This window comes from Calidris pugnax, unplaced genomic scaffold (assembly GCF_001431845.1).
Source record: "Calidris pugnax isolate Ruff unplaced genomic scaffold, ASM143184v1 scaffold44, whole genome shotgun sequence".
Lineage (NCBI taxonomy): Eukaryota > Metazoa > Chordata > Aves > Charadriiformes > Scolopacidae > Calidris > Calidris pugnax.
The window spans coordinates 28,365,521-28,382,065 of record NW_015094506.1 but is presented as its reverse complement, the minus strand read 5'-3'; positions in this window follow the sequence as shown (position 1 = coordinate 28,382,065).

Here is a 16,545-nt window from a genome sequence, read left to right as displayed (position 1 = left end):
GTCATTTGGGGCAGAATTGCCGTTTGAAAAGTAAATTGGTTGGGACTGTGGGGCAGGGATGCTCGGTGTGAAATCCAGCAGCCAGTCCTGTCCCAAAGGCACACGGAAATAGGGCTTTTTGGAAGCAGGATCAGAAACCAGCCGAATTCTCCGCTGGGTTGTCAGTTCCCAGATCGGTGGTTGTAGGTACCTGCGCTTGGCAGCTATAAAAAATTGAATGGTTTTTAAAAAATGGTGTTGGTTGGTTTGGTTTGCAGCCAATCAGCTCAGCTTTCACCTGTGAAGGCCCAGAATGGGCTCAGAAAAGGGTGACGTGGTGCCCAAGACTGAAGCTGCAGAACCGGAGGTTCCCCGGAGAAGCCCCGGAGCCCAGCCTGCGGCAGCTGATTTTCCGGCCGGCGCTTCATCCCGCCCAAGTGCCTCCGCTTGATCGGGTTTTGAATTTGTCGGGATTGCCCTTAATCTCTGTGTCAAAGGAGAGAGGCTTAAGGCCTTGACGCATGAGGCTGGGGGTAGCTGTCGCAGAGCAGCTTGTGCTCTGGCAGGCGGGTGTCAGCCCCGCGCCTGCTCTGCCCGGCCCCTGCTCGGGCTCTTTGACCCCCTCCTTTTAAAGGGTGCCCAGGAACGGTGACCGCTATTAACCCTTTTGACCAGGACAGGCAACGCGCAGCACATTTTCAGATTCGCACCCACCAGAAGTCCCGTTGGTCTGAAATAAGATGAAGAAACCCTGAATTTATTCACGTTGTCAGAGAGCATCATCTTCAGAGGGACTCTGCCCGCAGGAACCATCTCAGCACATCAGGGCCCCTTCACGTGAGGAGGACGGAGGCTCTGCCCTTCAGGATCAGCATCACATCATCCCTCCTGCAGCAAGAAAGAGGTGGAAGGGGAAGACTTCTGCAGGGTGCGCATGGCTTTGATGCCAAGAAGGAGACTTGTTGCATAGATTAGGGCATAAATTAAGAGAGCTTAAGGTTTTAAGGAAATGTTTTCAAAAAAACACTATAGAAAAATCATCATGTATTGGCATCATAGAAAATCCTCAGCATGAGAAGGATGTGGACCTGTTGGAGCAGACCCAGAGGTGGTCCACAAAGATGATCGGCAGGCTGGAGCACCTCTCCTGTGAAGACAGGCTAAGAGAGCTGGGGTTGTTCAGCCTGGAGAGGAGAAGGCTCCAGGGAGACCTCATAGCAGCCTTCCAATAACTGAAGCAGCCTACAGGAGACATGGGGAGGGACTTTTTACAAGGGCAGGTAGTGATAGGACAAGGGGGAATGGCTTCAAACAAATCTAAATCAAAGGGTAAATTTAGATTAGATATCAGGAAGAAATTCTTTACAGTGAGGGTGGTGAGACACTGGAACAGGTTGCCCAGAGAAGCTGTGGATGCCCCATCCCTGGAGGTGTTCAAGGCCAGGCTGGATGGGGCTTTGGGCAACCTGCTCTGGTGGGAGGTGTCCCTGCCCATGGCAGGGGGGTTGGAACTCATGATCTTTAAGGTTCTTTCCAACCCACACCATTCTATGATTCCCTGGTTCTATGACATAGGTACAAGATGTTTGAGGTTAGAGGTGGGAATGCAGTCACATGTTAATGATTAACAAGGAAGAAAATTTGGCAAATAGTTTCTTTTTGCTGGTGGTGAGAGCAGAGATGCTGAAACCTGGAACCCAGGACAGATGTTTCAAATGGAGCAGGCAGCCACCACCCTGCCAAAGCCATTGAAGCTGCTTCATTTACAGCAGATGAGACTTCTGCTTGTGGCATTTTAGGCAGGTCTTTGGGCAGAGATTTGCATAATGAATACTATTTTAGTGAATAACTGCCTAACAGGGTGTCAGGGTTTCTCCACTGATGACAGCAGTCTCCAGCGGGGACATCACAGCCTCAGCCAGTTTATGTGCTGGAAACAGCCACATGGCAGAGCTGCAATCTCTTCTTTCCAAATCCTGTATTTCAGACTGCAACTGAAAAACATTCCACTACAAATATTGAAAAAACAAAACACTTTCATTATGTAGCCAATTTCAGTGAGATTACTGCTCATCAGTTGTTCACTAAAGATCAGTAATAATAAAAATAATGTGAAAGGACCACTGCAGAGGCACAGTCCATGTATTTGAGAGGCTCAGTCTCAGACCATACATTTAAATTCCACACACAAAAGCCTGGGGAGAACCAGTGCAACATCCTTCTTAATTGCAGATAAAATATTCAATTTTTAATGGCTGGAATTTGATGTTCCATGTGAAGGATAACAGAAGAAACAAGATGGATTTGCCTGTCACTCATCCTAAACGTCTCTGCAGGTTTGGTTCTGGTTTTGGTTGCCTGTCAGGCATTTTTTTTTTTTTTTATACATTGAGTAGGATAGATTTCAAGAGAAGTTTACATCCATTCGTCACTGGATGATGAGGTTTTCAGTAAGATGTTCAGAGGGAAATTGCTGTATACCATAAGACTACGCCTGTCAAAAATCAGATACGACAATCGGTGCAGCCTAGTCCTGCATTTCACAGTAGTTTTTCACTGTAACTTAGCTCTTCATTTCTAATAGGCTTTCCATGTGAGACTTGAATTCATATAAAAATATGCAGATGCTGGCTCTGAAGAGTTCAGCTACTTCAGTTGACAAAATAAAAGCTAATGTATGAAACATGGATTGCTCTAGTTTTGGGAGGGATGGTTTCTATTTGAGATGATGTAAAGTGCAACCTATAGGAGCAGAAATTATAGCCTTGCTAAAAGTTTTGTCTTAGTCTCACACCAAGAGTTGTGTTTCATCTTCCCTGTGTGCAGCCTTGAGGAACCAGCTCCCCGCTGAGGCTCCTGGCACTGCAGTGAGGTCTCACCCAGCACCAAATCCCACCACCACTCCACAGAGGAAGAGTTACAGGGGAAGAAGGTCACTAAAGGAAGGTTAATGCCTGAAGGACATTTGGTTTTCCACCCCTTCAAAGTGCTGGGTGAAGCTCTCATACCCTAACGGGGCACCCACTGGAAACGCTTCCTACAAACAAGGCCACTGTGGCCACTTGATTTAGCTTTGTCTTAAATAGTATTTCAGTGCATGTTTTGAGTAGTTGGATATCTTTGTAAAGAATTGACTCATCTGGAGGTATTTCTACAAACAGGTGAAGGACTGGAGAATAAAACAAGGCGCTGTGCACCTTTTAGTCAGGCCAGCAAATACAAATAGGCCAGTTCGTCACTGGAAAGCAGGTCAAAGACACGGGGACATCCACCTAAGTCAGCAGGATCACCCTCTTTCCCTACACAGAGCGGAGATTTTTATCAGCACAGACATGAATATCTACCAAGGTTGGGAGAAACCAGGCTGCCTGCTGCCATGAGGCTCTTCATCACAGGATCCGCCCCGCACAGACGCTTTCGCACACTCAAACAAGGTGCTGCATTTATTTCCAATTAATTAGTTGATGTGTTTCCTTTGCCAGCATGGGAAGAGCCTGCCGAATCACAAAATAGAGGGAACCAGCGGCACCCAGTGTCCAGTTCCTTCTGGGCTGGTGTGGAGCTGGCACTGGCAATCCAGCTTTCACCACAGCAAGTGTCCAGTCACTCTGGTCCAGGACAAAAAAGGAGATGGCCAAAGCAGGACTCACCTAGAGCTATGTACCTACACCCCTGCTGAATTACTCTGGGCCTGGAATGACTGATGGCAGGTGAACTGTGCTAATGAGGGAAGAGGGTGACAGGGACAGCCGTGCGCCCGTGGGTGCCTGGGCTGGGCATGCTCTGCTGGCAGGGCCATGTGTCATGCTCAGGATCTCTTTTGCGCTGCCATGGTGCAAAGGTGGTTGACCCCTGCAATAAGCTCTGACAAGTAAAAGTCAAGTCACAAGATACTGAGCTTTTCTGTTAATTCACGTTGTTGTGTGTAGTAAATGCTTGATATGGCAGCTGTTGGTAGGACAGAAAATCAAACTAAGTTCTGAAAATGAACCCCTGAACATACTGCGCCACCATCCCTTAGTACTGGTTACTGGACTCGTGATAAACAGGTGATGACTTCAGTACATTACGTTGTTGTGCCGTTACCTCACGTGCTGCTCAGCAGCACACTGAAACAGAACTATTCTGTTGACTTTTTCTGACACTTGAGATGTACATGAAGGAGCAGTAATTAGACTCAGGACGGCTTTCTTAAGCGAGTTAACATTAGAGGATATTGCCACCTGAAAAACACCCTTCAGAAGGGAGCACACCATTGTGTTTTATGAGACAAAAAAGCAGGTGGGATTATTTTGTCCTCACTGCGTAAACCACTCATAGAGCTGAACCCCAAGAAAGCCTGTGTTGGACAAAACGAGCCTGTTCCTGAGGTGCTCGGATGGGGCACAGCCACAGGCTGTGACTCCCAGGGGGAGGCTCAGGAGTGACTGGGGAACCTCCCCGTGTGACAACACCAGGCAACAAACTGAAAACACCTTGGTGCAACTCTCCTCAAGCCGAGATGGTTTTTATATGGTTTGGCTGGATAAACACCTTCATTGAAAGGTTATTGTCCAGACTGACTAGCCCTTAAATAGTATTTCAGTGCATGTTTTGAGTAGTTGGATATCTTTGTAAAGAATTGACTCATCTGGAGGTATTTCTACAAACAGGTGAAGGACTGGAGAATAAAACAAGGCGCTGTGCACCTTTTAGTCAGGCCAGCAAATACAAATAGGCCAGTTTGTCACTGGAAAGCAGGTCAAAGACACGGGGACATCCACCTAAGTCAGCAGGATCACCCTCTTTCCCTACACAGAGCGGAGATTTTTATCAGCACAGACATGAATATCTACCAAGGTTGGGAGAAACCAGGCTGCCTGCTGCCATGAGGCTCTTCATCACAGGATCCGCCCCGCACAGACGCTTTCGCACACTCAAACAAGGTGCTGCATTTATTTCCAATTAATTAGTTGATGTGTTTCCTTTGCCAGCATGGGAAGAGCCTGCCGAATCACAAAATAGAGGGAACCAGCGGCACCCAGTGTCCAGTTCCTTCTGGGCTGGTGTGGAGCTGGCACTGGCAATCCAGCTTTCACCACAGCAAGTGTCCAGTCACTCTGGTCCAGGACAAAAAAGGAGATGGCCAAAGCAGGACTCACCTAGAGCTATGTACCTACACCCCTGCTGAATTACTCTGGGCCTGGAATGACTGATGGCAGGTGAACTGTGCTAATGAGGGAAGAGGGTGACAGGGACAGCCGTGCGCCCGTGGGTGCCTGGGCTGGGCATGCTCTGCTGGCAGGGCCATGTGTCATGCTCAGGATCTCTTTTGCGCTGCCATGGTGCAAAGGTGGTTGACCCCTGCAATAAGCTCTGACAAGTAAAAGTCAAGTCACAAGATACTGAGCTTTTCTGTTAATTCACGTTGTTGTGTGTAGTAAATGCTTGATATGGCAGCTGTTGGTAGGACAGAAAATCAAACTAAGTTCTGAAAATGAACCCCTGAACATACTGCGCCACCATCCCTTAGTACTGGTTACTGGACTCGTGATAAACAGGTGATGACTTCAGTACATTACGTTGTTGTGCCGTTACCTCACGTGCTGCTCAGCAGCACACTGAAACAGAACTATTCTGTTGACTTTTTCTGACACTTGAGATGTACATGAAGGAGCAGTAATTAGACTCAGGACGGCTTTCTTAAGCGAGTTAACATTAGAGGATATTGCCACCTGAAAAACACCCTTCAGAAGGGAGCACACCATTGTGTTTTATGAGACAAAAAAGCAGGTGGGATTATTTTGTCCTCACTGCGTAAACCACTCATAGAGCTGAACCCCAAGAAAGCCTGTGTTGGACAAAACGAGCCTGTTCCTGAGGTGCTCGGATGGGGCACAGCCACAGGCTGTGACTCCCAGGGGGAGGCTCAGGAGTGACTGGGGAACCTCCCCGTGTGACAACACCAGGCAACAAACTGAAAACACCTTGGTGCAACTCTCCTCAAGCCGAGATGGTTTTTATATGGTTTGGCTGGATAAACACCTTCATTGAAAGGTTATTGTCCAGACTGACTAGCCCCAGGCATTCTGCCTCCATTTGCATCATCTGTGCATCATCCTTGCAGGGAGGGTTGTCAACTTCATTAATCAACACACTGCTGATTTCTTCACCTTCCAAGATCCTAATAAGCTGCACACATGCCTAACCTTGAAGTGAAAACCCAAATCATATTTGAGGAGCTGCGTTCTGGAATAAAACCCCAGATCAAATTGAAATGTAAACTGATTAAAATGAATGGCCGATAGCCTAGCTGCGTGTGACCAGGTGATAGTAATATGATATTATAATTACCAATTGCACCCCTGCCTTTTCAACAGGTGTGCTCAAACAGCATGCAGAATGTATACATTTTTTCTGCTAAAATATACGTATGTCCAGATATTTTCAGCCAGAATTACTCAGAAAGCTCAAACACGTGCTGAAGCCTCTCCATGGTTCCTGTCTAAGGCTCAATGTAACCTTGAAACGTGTTTGTTTGCCTCACGTCACGTTTGAGCAAACAGCTGGAGTTAAGTCCTAACACAAACAGGTGTTTGCATCGTTGCTGACTCGGTGCTGGCCTCAGCGGGTTTGTCTCTGCTGCTAATTAGAGGCAGCCCTAGGCCAGGCTCCCTGCTGGAGCCCGACCGGCCCTGCAGCATTGCCGTCAGCTCCTTACCAGGCTGTTTGAAGGGCTCTGTGAGGGCTCCTCAGGGCCTTGGAGGCCACCTGCTCCCAAAAGGCAGCGTGGACAGGAGTGTGAGAGCTCTGGCTCCCTTTGGCGCCATCCCAGCAGGCTCCACAGACAGAACGGGCAGGATACACCACGTTCATGCTGTAGGAAGAGCAGCGGAGAGTGCCACCACTGCACCTTCACGCCTGGGGAGGCAGAAGGGTCAGGCTGGGCCTCGGTGGGTGCAGCTCATCCCCTGCAGAGCAAGGTCTGCACTGGGAGGTCACAAACCAGTCTGTGCTCCTTGGCCTTGGGGCCCCCAACTCATCCTACATCTTTTATTTGAGAGCTGGCAGAGCTGCACCACTGTGTCCCCTGGTCATCGACTGTCTGTGACAACTGTCCCACCCTGAAAAGGTAAGGGGGAAGAGAAAGAGGGGACCCCTCCAACAATAATTACTTCAAATAAAGTAGCCCAAAGCCACCCAATCTCATTTTCCAGCCACATAGAGAAAAGAGCTGGTTTAGAAAACTCATCTGTGCATGTTTGTTATTGCTAGTGGAGTGGTGACCGTGCCCACCAGAAAGCAAGATGGGGGAGCCCACAGAGTTCACCCCAGTGGGAGACAAAATCATGAGTGGTAACCAGGGAGAATATCCCACTTCTTTCAGAGGTGTTGGAGACTCTCCCCAGCTAAAGACAGGGTATGGGAGGTCCTAATGGCTTTAATTGATCTCATGTGGCTGCTGTGCTCAGCTTTTGCTCTGTTTGCAATCACAAATGAGTTTTGCCTCAGGTTAGCTTGTCAGAGACTGTTTTCTTCTCCTCTCTGTCTTGTATGGCATGATCTATTTCTTAAGACAATACACAATGAAATTCCTTTACTAGCTTGAGACACAAGAAATCGCCACTGTTAAATATGTTTAGTTAAAGTGTGTTTTTCAAAGAGACCGTGAATATCTGTGCAATGATGTTGAGACTGCTTACCTATTCCAGGTAAGCAAAATATTTTAATTTTGAAAGATGTGAATTAAGAGTGTTAATGAACAGGAAAATGTGTGTAGGTCAGAGGACAGGGATGTATTGCATGCATATAGGGTGGCTGGTATATATGATGTAGGTTCATTCAAGCACTAATGCCTCAACAGAATTCAGGGGTAAGTGCCAAAGAAAAGGGCAGAGGAGGAACAAGTACGCTGGGTAATTAGGTAAGTAACAGATTGGAAAATGGCAGCAGAGATGAGGAAAGTGTAAGTGACCGAGACAAGGCTTTTCCAACACAGATGTATTTACTTCTAAAGCTTTGAAAGAAATGAATCTCTAAGGTCTCCACATTGGGTTTCTATGAATAGGCAAGAATAAATCCATCTAGAAAAACTTCGTTGCCGCTAAAGCACGATGAAAGAAGGATTAACCCTGAGGAAACAAAAAGCGGCGATGAATGGCTGATTGCCCAAACCTAAAAAGAGACTTCCTGCCCACTGCCGCATGTACGCTTGTGTGGTGCCTTCAAATGTTTTTGTTGGAGGGAAAAAAAACAATTTTAGAGCCAAGTAATTGTCACTCTTTTATTGAATAGTAGCTAATAAGACATCCGGGGAGAATTGGGTTGATTTAAATACTTAATTCTAAAGGATATTCAGCAATCATGTTCTGACTAAATGGATAATCAAATAAGTCACACTCTCCATTTGAAAATGCAGTCATTGTTAATGGACCTAATATCTGAGAGCACAGTTTTGTCACTGAGTCCAGACACGGGTGCAGTTAAAAGCACAGTCCCTTTGGGGGCCAACACCACTGAAAGCAGCTCTGAGCACCAGGGCAGATGAGAAAGTTCTGCTTATGTTTTGGATAGTCAAGTTATGGGTGGTAGACTATAGACACATGGGCTATCAGCTACTAATGAGTAACTTCCTGTGGTTAATTTATGCCTGTTAGATTTTGACATTTATAGAAAGTGAAGTTAATGGAAAGAACAACAGATTTTCATCATTCTTACCATATACTTTGCTGATTTCTTTTTTTTTTTTTTTTTTTTTTTTGCTTATTGCTGCAATTTTACTACTTAATCTCATAGGAATTTAATTTGTTAGTTTAGAAATGGGAGTGTCCCTTCAGTATATTTTGAGCATACGGGCACAGCTGGTGAGGGCTGTGTTCAGTGTGTGTTTGTCCTGTGACCCAAGTTAAGCTCTTGGCCCCAGAAGTTCTAACTTCTTTGTACATCAATAAGGTTGAGGAACTGCTTTAACAAAACTTATTCTGTATTGAACACTAGATAAAAAGTAAGCAGATGATTTAGCAGCTCAGGTTAGCAGACTAAGAAGTCACAGTCCGGAAAATTAATTCAGGACAACTTGCAGGAATTCAACAACAAATTGAGTGTAGTTTAGGTTTTGAATAGGAACAGAAATCAGTGGGATTCACAGGTTGTAAACCCTTACAGAGTCTGGCTGTGGGTGCCAATAATTAGCAATTTGGCATCAGGAAACGCAGAGTGTGGGCAAGTTCATCAAAACAGGAGGCTAAATGGGAAACTGCACAAAATCCCAACATATGTTTCTAAATCACAGGTTCTATAGGAAATCAAACCTCTGTCCTTGAAGAACGTGAGACAGATATTTTGGTCTGTTAAATCCTGGCAAGGGCAACTTGAATCAGTCGTGTCAGAAGTACAGTCATCCTGTTGGAAGAACTCCAGAAAAGAGATTAGCGGTTGTTCAAGCAGGAAGTAATAAAAGCAATTCAGTCTCCTCCAGGGAAAGGTAATACCACAACAACGTGATGTTCCTGGGATAATGGAGCATTAGGCTTGTGACTGAGTAGATGTCATTGATAAAACTGTGATTACTCCACTGGAATAAGTTCCACCCTAAGGGCAGAAATCATGACAGGTACCTGAAAAATAGCCTGAGAGTATGCCCAAGATAAAATGGCTACAAACACACCTGGGTACAACACAAAATTTTAAAAGATTATATCGACACTGATATCTCATCACCTAGTATTTTACATGTCAACTCTGAACTTCTAGGTCGCACCCGAGATCAATGTATTACCGACAACAAAAAACTTCCATAAAACTTCTAGTTTTGCCTGCACAACCGCCGAACAAACAACTGTGAATCCCAAACCTTTGGTTCCCTCAGAGACCAATTTTTTTTTGTGTGCATTGGCAGCTCTAAGAGGTGAGGTCCCACAGCCCTCTCCCACACTGGGTCCATAGCTATTAGCGATACGATTTTGAGGTGTTGTACTTTGATGAATGGCTGTAGAATATATGAGCAAGTAAGTACCCTAGCCTGCAGTTGGACAAGCCACTTTAAAAAAACAAAAAGTATTATTTCAAACAAATGCATTATGCTTTTTTAAGTTACCCTTCTTAAGAAACTGAGCCAACGGGACACGAAGATAAATACAAATGAAGAGTAAAAGTACTGATGGCAATTTGGCAACCGAAGGAGTACTGGAGAGACTGAGGCGGGATGATAATGAATGGGAACCGCTTTTCTAGGAACTGAATACAGCTACTGTGATTCAGATTTGGAAGCTGTATAAAGCTCTTAGAAGAGTAGGAAAAGACGTTATTGAGCCTCTAGTTCTGAGCAGATCCTATACAACCCCAAAGGATCAGGGTTTGGTGCTATGATAACGTGACTGACTGCTTAACTGGAGTGTTTTCACAGCAATACATAAAATGATTTCTAGGAAGATGGACCTGCAGCTGAACCTTTTCTCATTGTTTAGGGACTGTATGGGTCCAGACTGTGTCTCATGGGCAAAATTGTCTCTTCAAAAGTGTACATATTAGGAGAGACATCCTTTACTTCATAACTGGCACTTTTTTCCTCTGCTTTGGAAACTAAACAAATCTGGATGCTGCAGTGGCAAAGGATCCAAAAGAGTCCACTTCCAATCTCATGAGTACCACATTACCAAGTGTGGAAAATATATGGGCATAACACCTCAAAGAACTCTGTTAGTGCAAGAACGATAACTTTCCTTCCTCAAGAGACATAGAGACAGTGAGATTTGACAGAAGAACTACTAATATTTGAGAGGAAAAATATGAAAGAAAATCAAATATCACTGCCAAATAATGGAAAAGTTAGGGAGAGTGAAGTTTTGAATTGTGCCAAGAAAAGGAGATCATGGGGAGAATTTGGAAAGATGATAGAGATGCTGGAACGTCTGTCACTGGAACTGTGTCCCCAGGAAGGGGGAGAGAGGCTGAGACGCAAGTCAGAACAGAGAGGCAACAAGCAGAGGGTTAGATCTGGAAGGTGTCAGGCTGAAAGCTCAAACTGGCTCAGACTAAATAGATAAACTAAGTAGGCACAGGGAGAAAACAGATGAAGTGTAGGAGAAAGGCAGATGAGTCACAAAGAAGATCTTAACGAGGGGTCAGACAAAGATACACATAGGATGGGATATCAAGAAAAAATACACTGTCTGCTGTGCTGAAAGTAGAAGAGACACTGAGTTGGATGAGACAACATTTCTTCTTCCAAAAATGCAGCGAAAGCTCTGTCAGAGAAGTTTCAAAAGGGAGGCTGAATCAATCCAAACGGAAGGAAGGGAAGAGCTAAGCAGAGGAGCTCTGTGCAGCAGCAGTAGATAGCTCGTTTGGTAGAAATTGAAAGTTAAGGATAATAAGGGGAGATACATGGAGCAGGCTGGGAACTGCTCTTTTAGAATGGAAAAATTAGATACCAAAATGGTATTTATACCTTGTATTTCTATTGCATAAATATACAAAGAAATTATTTATGAGTTTAGATGACAGGAATGGCAAAAAACATTTAAAAATGAGACAACTGATATATTTCTGAATTATTCACTTAATAAGAGTTTCTGCATTTTGCGAGTATGAAGGCTGCAATGTAATTAAATGGGTATATAAACTGAGTAGATATCATGGTCAAACAGACATAACTTACTGCAGGGAAACGCAATTGAACTTGCCCTATATAATTAACAGCCAATGATCAGCTTGCTCAGCCCCTGCAGAGATGTGCTTTCATTAGCCTGAGCTGGCTATTGATAGCTCCCCGTATTTCCATCATCCCCTGGAGCACGAGGCAGCCTTTCACGCGTGTCTGTATTCAGGACTGGTCGGTCAGATGTGGGGAAAAACTGCTAGGGGCCAGCCGGGATAATGATTTTTAACAGCTGAACTACAGAATCCAAGGTGATTTAATGAATTCAGCTTGCGAATCCAATTAAAAATATGCTTTAGCATCATGAGAAAGCAATGCTTTTTACTGCAATTATAGAAATACGCAGATGCTTATTTATTTTCTCACCAGAATGCAAAATGCTATTTAAGGGATGCAGTTCTGCACCATCAGCCATTTACAGATACTGTAGAAGTTGTGCAGGTTTGAAAGCTCAGCCGTGGTCAAGACAGAAAAGAAGCAAGTCTGAGCAAGTTCCCCCACAAAACAAGGAGTTGGATCTGACTTTTTATTTAATGGCACCAGGAGTTACCAAAGGTCTGTAGCCAGAGAGACTCTCACAACCGAAGAAGCAGTTCCTTGTTTAATAATTTTCGGCTGCCAGTTTACACTGGCTTGTAGCCACAAGTTCAAAAGTAAATGATTGCATCTTTTGTGGGAGTGCAGAAGAAGCTCCCAGTGACTGTGTGATTGAGGGGTTTTGGCATTCATCTCCTGAATGCCATCAGATATTCTAATCTAGCATGTTAATGTTATAAAAAATTTAATTACCTATGTAGTTCTTTTTTCTATTGTTATTGTATGTGATATGGCATGTCTTTCACGTTATCAACGGCAAAGAAAAGAAACAAAAAACCTTTAAAATAATCTCATTCAAAATTGCTATGAAGTGTCCCATTCCTAAATTCTACAGGAGTGAGTACAAATTTATCATCCAAGTCGATACACAACCTGGGTGATCTCAATTTATGTGACTTTCGGAGTATAAAGGGTGAGAGATTGCCCAGAAACAAGACGTATCTTATTTTCAGATAGAGTGAGTGATAAACACTGGCACTGACCTGCTTTTCTTGATGTGAAGGGGTGACTACTCTATGTAGACAGAAAAGAGATAGTAATTCAAGTAGGTTTTGTTCACTTTTCAGTGTTGGGACTGATTAGATGATTAAAGCCCATCCAAAAAGACCTCTGTATTCACTGTGGTGTTTAATTCACAATGTTCACACATCTGATAAGATTTCTGGCTCTTGCTACCTGACTCAGCCCAGCCACAGTTGCTATACAGAGGGTATTGTGTAGGTGGAAGACCCACATAGTCCCTCATCTTCATTAACTCAACTCTTCTTCCAGATGTCTCTTTAATGTTGGCCTTTCCATAATAACTCAAAATCTTGTCTTACATCCCAATACCTTCCAGGTCTTTTTTGCTGTGTCCTCACAGTCTTTATCAACCTTGACAGCCCTGACCCAGCACTTACCCTACAAGACTCCTACTGCTTCCAGCCAGGGAATATGGAAAATGTTTGACAAAGTGTTGCCAAGCACTTGGTGGCTGGAAAATTTTAAGGACCCATAGGAAGGCTTGAGGAACACGACACTTTGGGAGAGCTGTAGCCTGGGTTGTGCACTAATTCTGAAAACTGAAGTAGTCAAACCCCTGGTATTTGTTACTATATACAGCTTTCTAAGATTGGAACTTGAGGTTAGCAGGACTTACTTTTCTCTTGAGTGTTGTGCCCTTCTGTGCCCAGGAGCCACCAGGGCGTTTTGCCTCTGGGGAGCCCTGGAGATAGAAGCAGAGTAGATGGAAGGAGTCGAACCTTAGCGTGTGGGCTTGCCCCCAGCCTTGTTGGACTTGGTGAAAAAGGTGGTGGCAGCTCAGCCCTTCCAGATCTGCCTGATTTCAGCTTTACTCTCTCCAGTGCCCTGCAGAAAATGTCAAATGATGAGAAAAACTCAGGGTGCCTGCCTCCCCCGAGCAGCAAGGCTGTGTGGTTCAGGCCAGTCTTGGCTGTCTCCCAGTGCAGGGCTGCAAGCCCAGCCACTGATGAATGGACCTCTTCTGCCATACAGGCCCGAGACACACGTTTCCTTTGAAGAGAACTGCTGTGAAGTGAGACATTCACAGTTTCTCAGAAAGAACAGTAATCAAATCAGGTGTCCTTGCATTTAGCAAGCTAAAATAATGCCCTCGTGTTCTAAGGAGGATGTGCAATGGAGATAGTAGACTTGTATGAGATGACTGTTCCTTTAAAGAAGAAGGAAATTTTGGAAGCTCAAGAAAAGCAGAGCTGCAAATTAAACTGTATTTCTCCCATCTGTAGTGAGTTGATAAAAATGGCCAAACCCACATTTTTTTCACTTTCTTACCTGTTTACTGCCTGTTAAAAGCACTAGTCAGCCATCTTGACAAGCATTGTGCCAATGAGAATGAAGGGTCTATGGGACATAAAAGTGCACAAGCAGTACCAAACATCTTCCAAATTATGGACAATATTCCTCCCACTCCACTCATATAACCCATCATGGGGGCAACCCAGGGAGGGATAAACATTTGCAAATGAATCCTTGACTTCATTTGCATTTCCCCATCCTTCTTTCTCTATATGTAAATACATAGGTATATAGATATATGTATTGAATATCAAACTTGTTGTCATCTAGGGTATTTCCCTTGGTTGGCAGAAGGTAAGACTGCCAATTGCTTTGAATCCTGATGTAGACACCTGATCCTCTCTCATATTTGGATAGGACTTTGGGGGCACCTAATACAGTTGGTTCTGACTCTGGATCCTGGCATCTAAGCCCTGTGGTGCTGTGTGCCACCATGTCCCAAGCCCTTTGTTGAATGTCTGTCTTCTTCTGGCTTTGTTAAGTAGAAGGCTAAGGCTAGGGCAGCCTGGTGAGATAAGGGAATACCTAGTTATACGTCTCACCAGAATTTTTGGGTTACAGAAATGGCAAAGAATCTCATTTATGCAATACAGCCTACACAATTCAATGTGCTCCAAGGGGAGATATTTGCTGGAGAGCGCTGCCAAAAATACATGCTTAAAAAATTTAGTAGCTTTGGGGGATAAAAACTGGACTTGAGCAGCTATAAGGATGATTAGCTCCTTAAATCTCTTCTGTGAATCCTATTAAATCCAACTTCCACAGCCTGAAGAGCTTCTGTCCTCTCCCTCCGCCAGCTCCCTAGATAAGGGAATATGTTGTGCTGGACAAAACAGTATTCTAATAGAAGGCTTCTCATACAAAAAGCTGGAAAAGCGTTCATCAGATCCTTGAATTACATGGGATTCAGTTCTATGTGCAGGGACCTTCCGTGACCTGTTTTTGAGCCGGTTTTATCTCCCCTTTACTGACCTGCAGAGCTGCTCATGAATACTTGATGGATATTGACCTTCCCACACAACTTTGGAAGCAACCAAGGAGGATGTTTAGAACTACTCTATTTCCAGATATTTATTTGTTGTTGTTTCTTTGAGTGGAAACAAAGAAAACTAGAGCCTAAAATTATTCTCTCTTTTGGGCTTAAAAATACTGCAGTACTCTACAATGGTGCAGATGGGGCCTGTTGCTGAGAATATCTATTCCCTTTCATAAAAGTGTGAATTCACTGTGACCCCATCATCCTGTCTATGTTTAGCTGAGCTATCTGGACCCAAGAGAGCCTGGAGTCTGGACTGTCTCCAAGATGCCCCTGTGCACACTCAGCTTGTCCTTGCAGGCAACCTGAAATTGGAGATGCAGTTTCTCCCCATCCTCGTACAACCCAGAACATGAAGTGCATATTAACCCCCTGACCTCCCAGCAGTCTGCACCTGCACAGACTTTCCACATTCACTTCAGCAAAAAGAAGAGACAGGTAGGACTTCAGGGCCCGCATTCTAAAAGGCACTGAAGTGTTTAGCAATGGACATACAGAGCTAGGTGTGGAGCAGGTCACATTGAAGGGGACATGGAGAGTTGGGGCAGGAAGGCAGTGAATGGCACCCGGGTAAGGGCTTTGTGGAGTTGAAAAATTAATCATCTCCTGAAAAAAAAGGACAAACACTTCAAAGAAAAAAAAAAACAACCTCTGTTTTCAATGTGGGACAGACACTTTGAAAAAAAAAAAATCTCTTTTTAATGTAGCTATAATTTGTTTAATTGTTGTATTACTAAAGTCTGATATTTACTGGGAGCATTTCTCACAAATAAAGAGTCATGCAAAACCACAGAGTTTATCTAATTGCTCCCTTAATGAGCATGTGGTCACAGTTGATTTTGAATTTTAATCTTAATTGTGGCATTTTTTTTCCATCCCTGAAACAAGAGTACTTGCCCTAACCCAAACCCAAGCATCATGTGCTGTTTGTCTGTCGGCCAAACCCACGTTGGCCTGATGACTGTTTCCATCGCATACTCACCGACTTGTCCAAAAGGTTCAAGGAAAATAAGATCAGGAGAGGTGGTCGTGTCTGCTAGTGATAGAAACCTGTGTCCTCACAGTGGCGCTGCGATTTCATCACTGCATCTGACTCTAAAATACGCCAGTGAGTCTGTGGAGTTGTGGAGAACCTACAGTGTGTTCTCGGGAGATAAGGGACCAGTTTTTTATTATGAGGAAAGCGTCTGGATTTGCCTCATGATACGTGCATGGATAATCCATTTCTTATGGAACTGGTCGCTTGCATTTTAAGAGACTGAAATAATTACCAAATACCAGATGTGACAAAAAATGTAATCATCCTGATTTTGACCCCATTTTTAATCTTGGGTTAGCTTTTTATTTAATATACACTTACAACTGTGCCAGACAATAAGGGGGTTTTATACCATTGTGACAGAATGAGTACATATTGTGCCTCTAAATCTCATAACTGGAGTATGGGGTCTGATGAATAAGTAAAATTTAATGTAAGCTG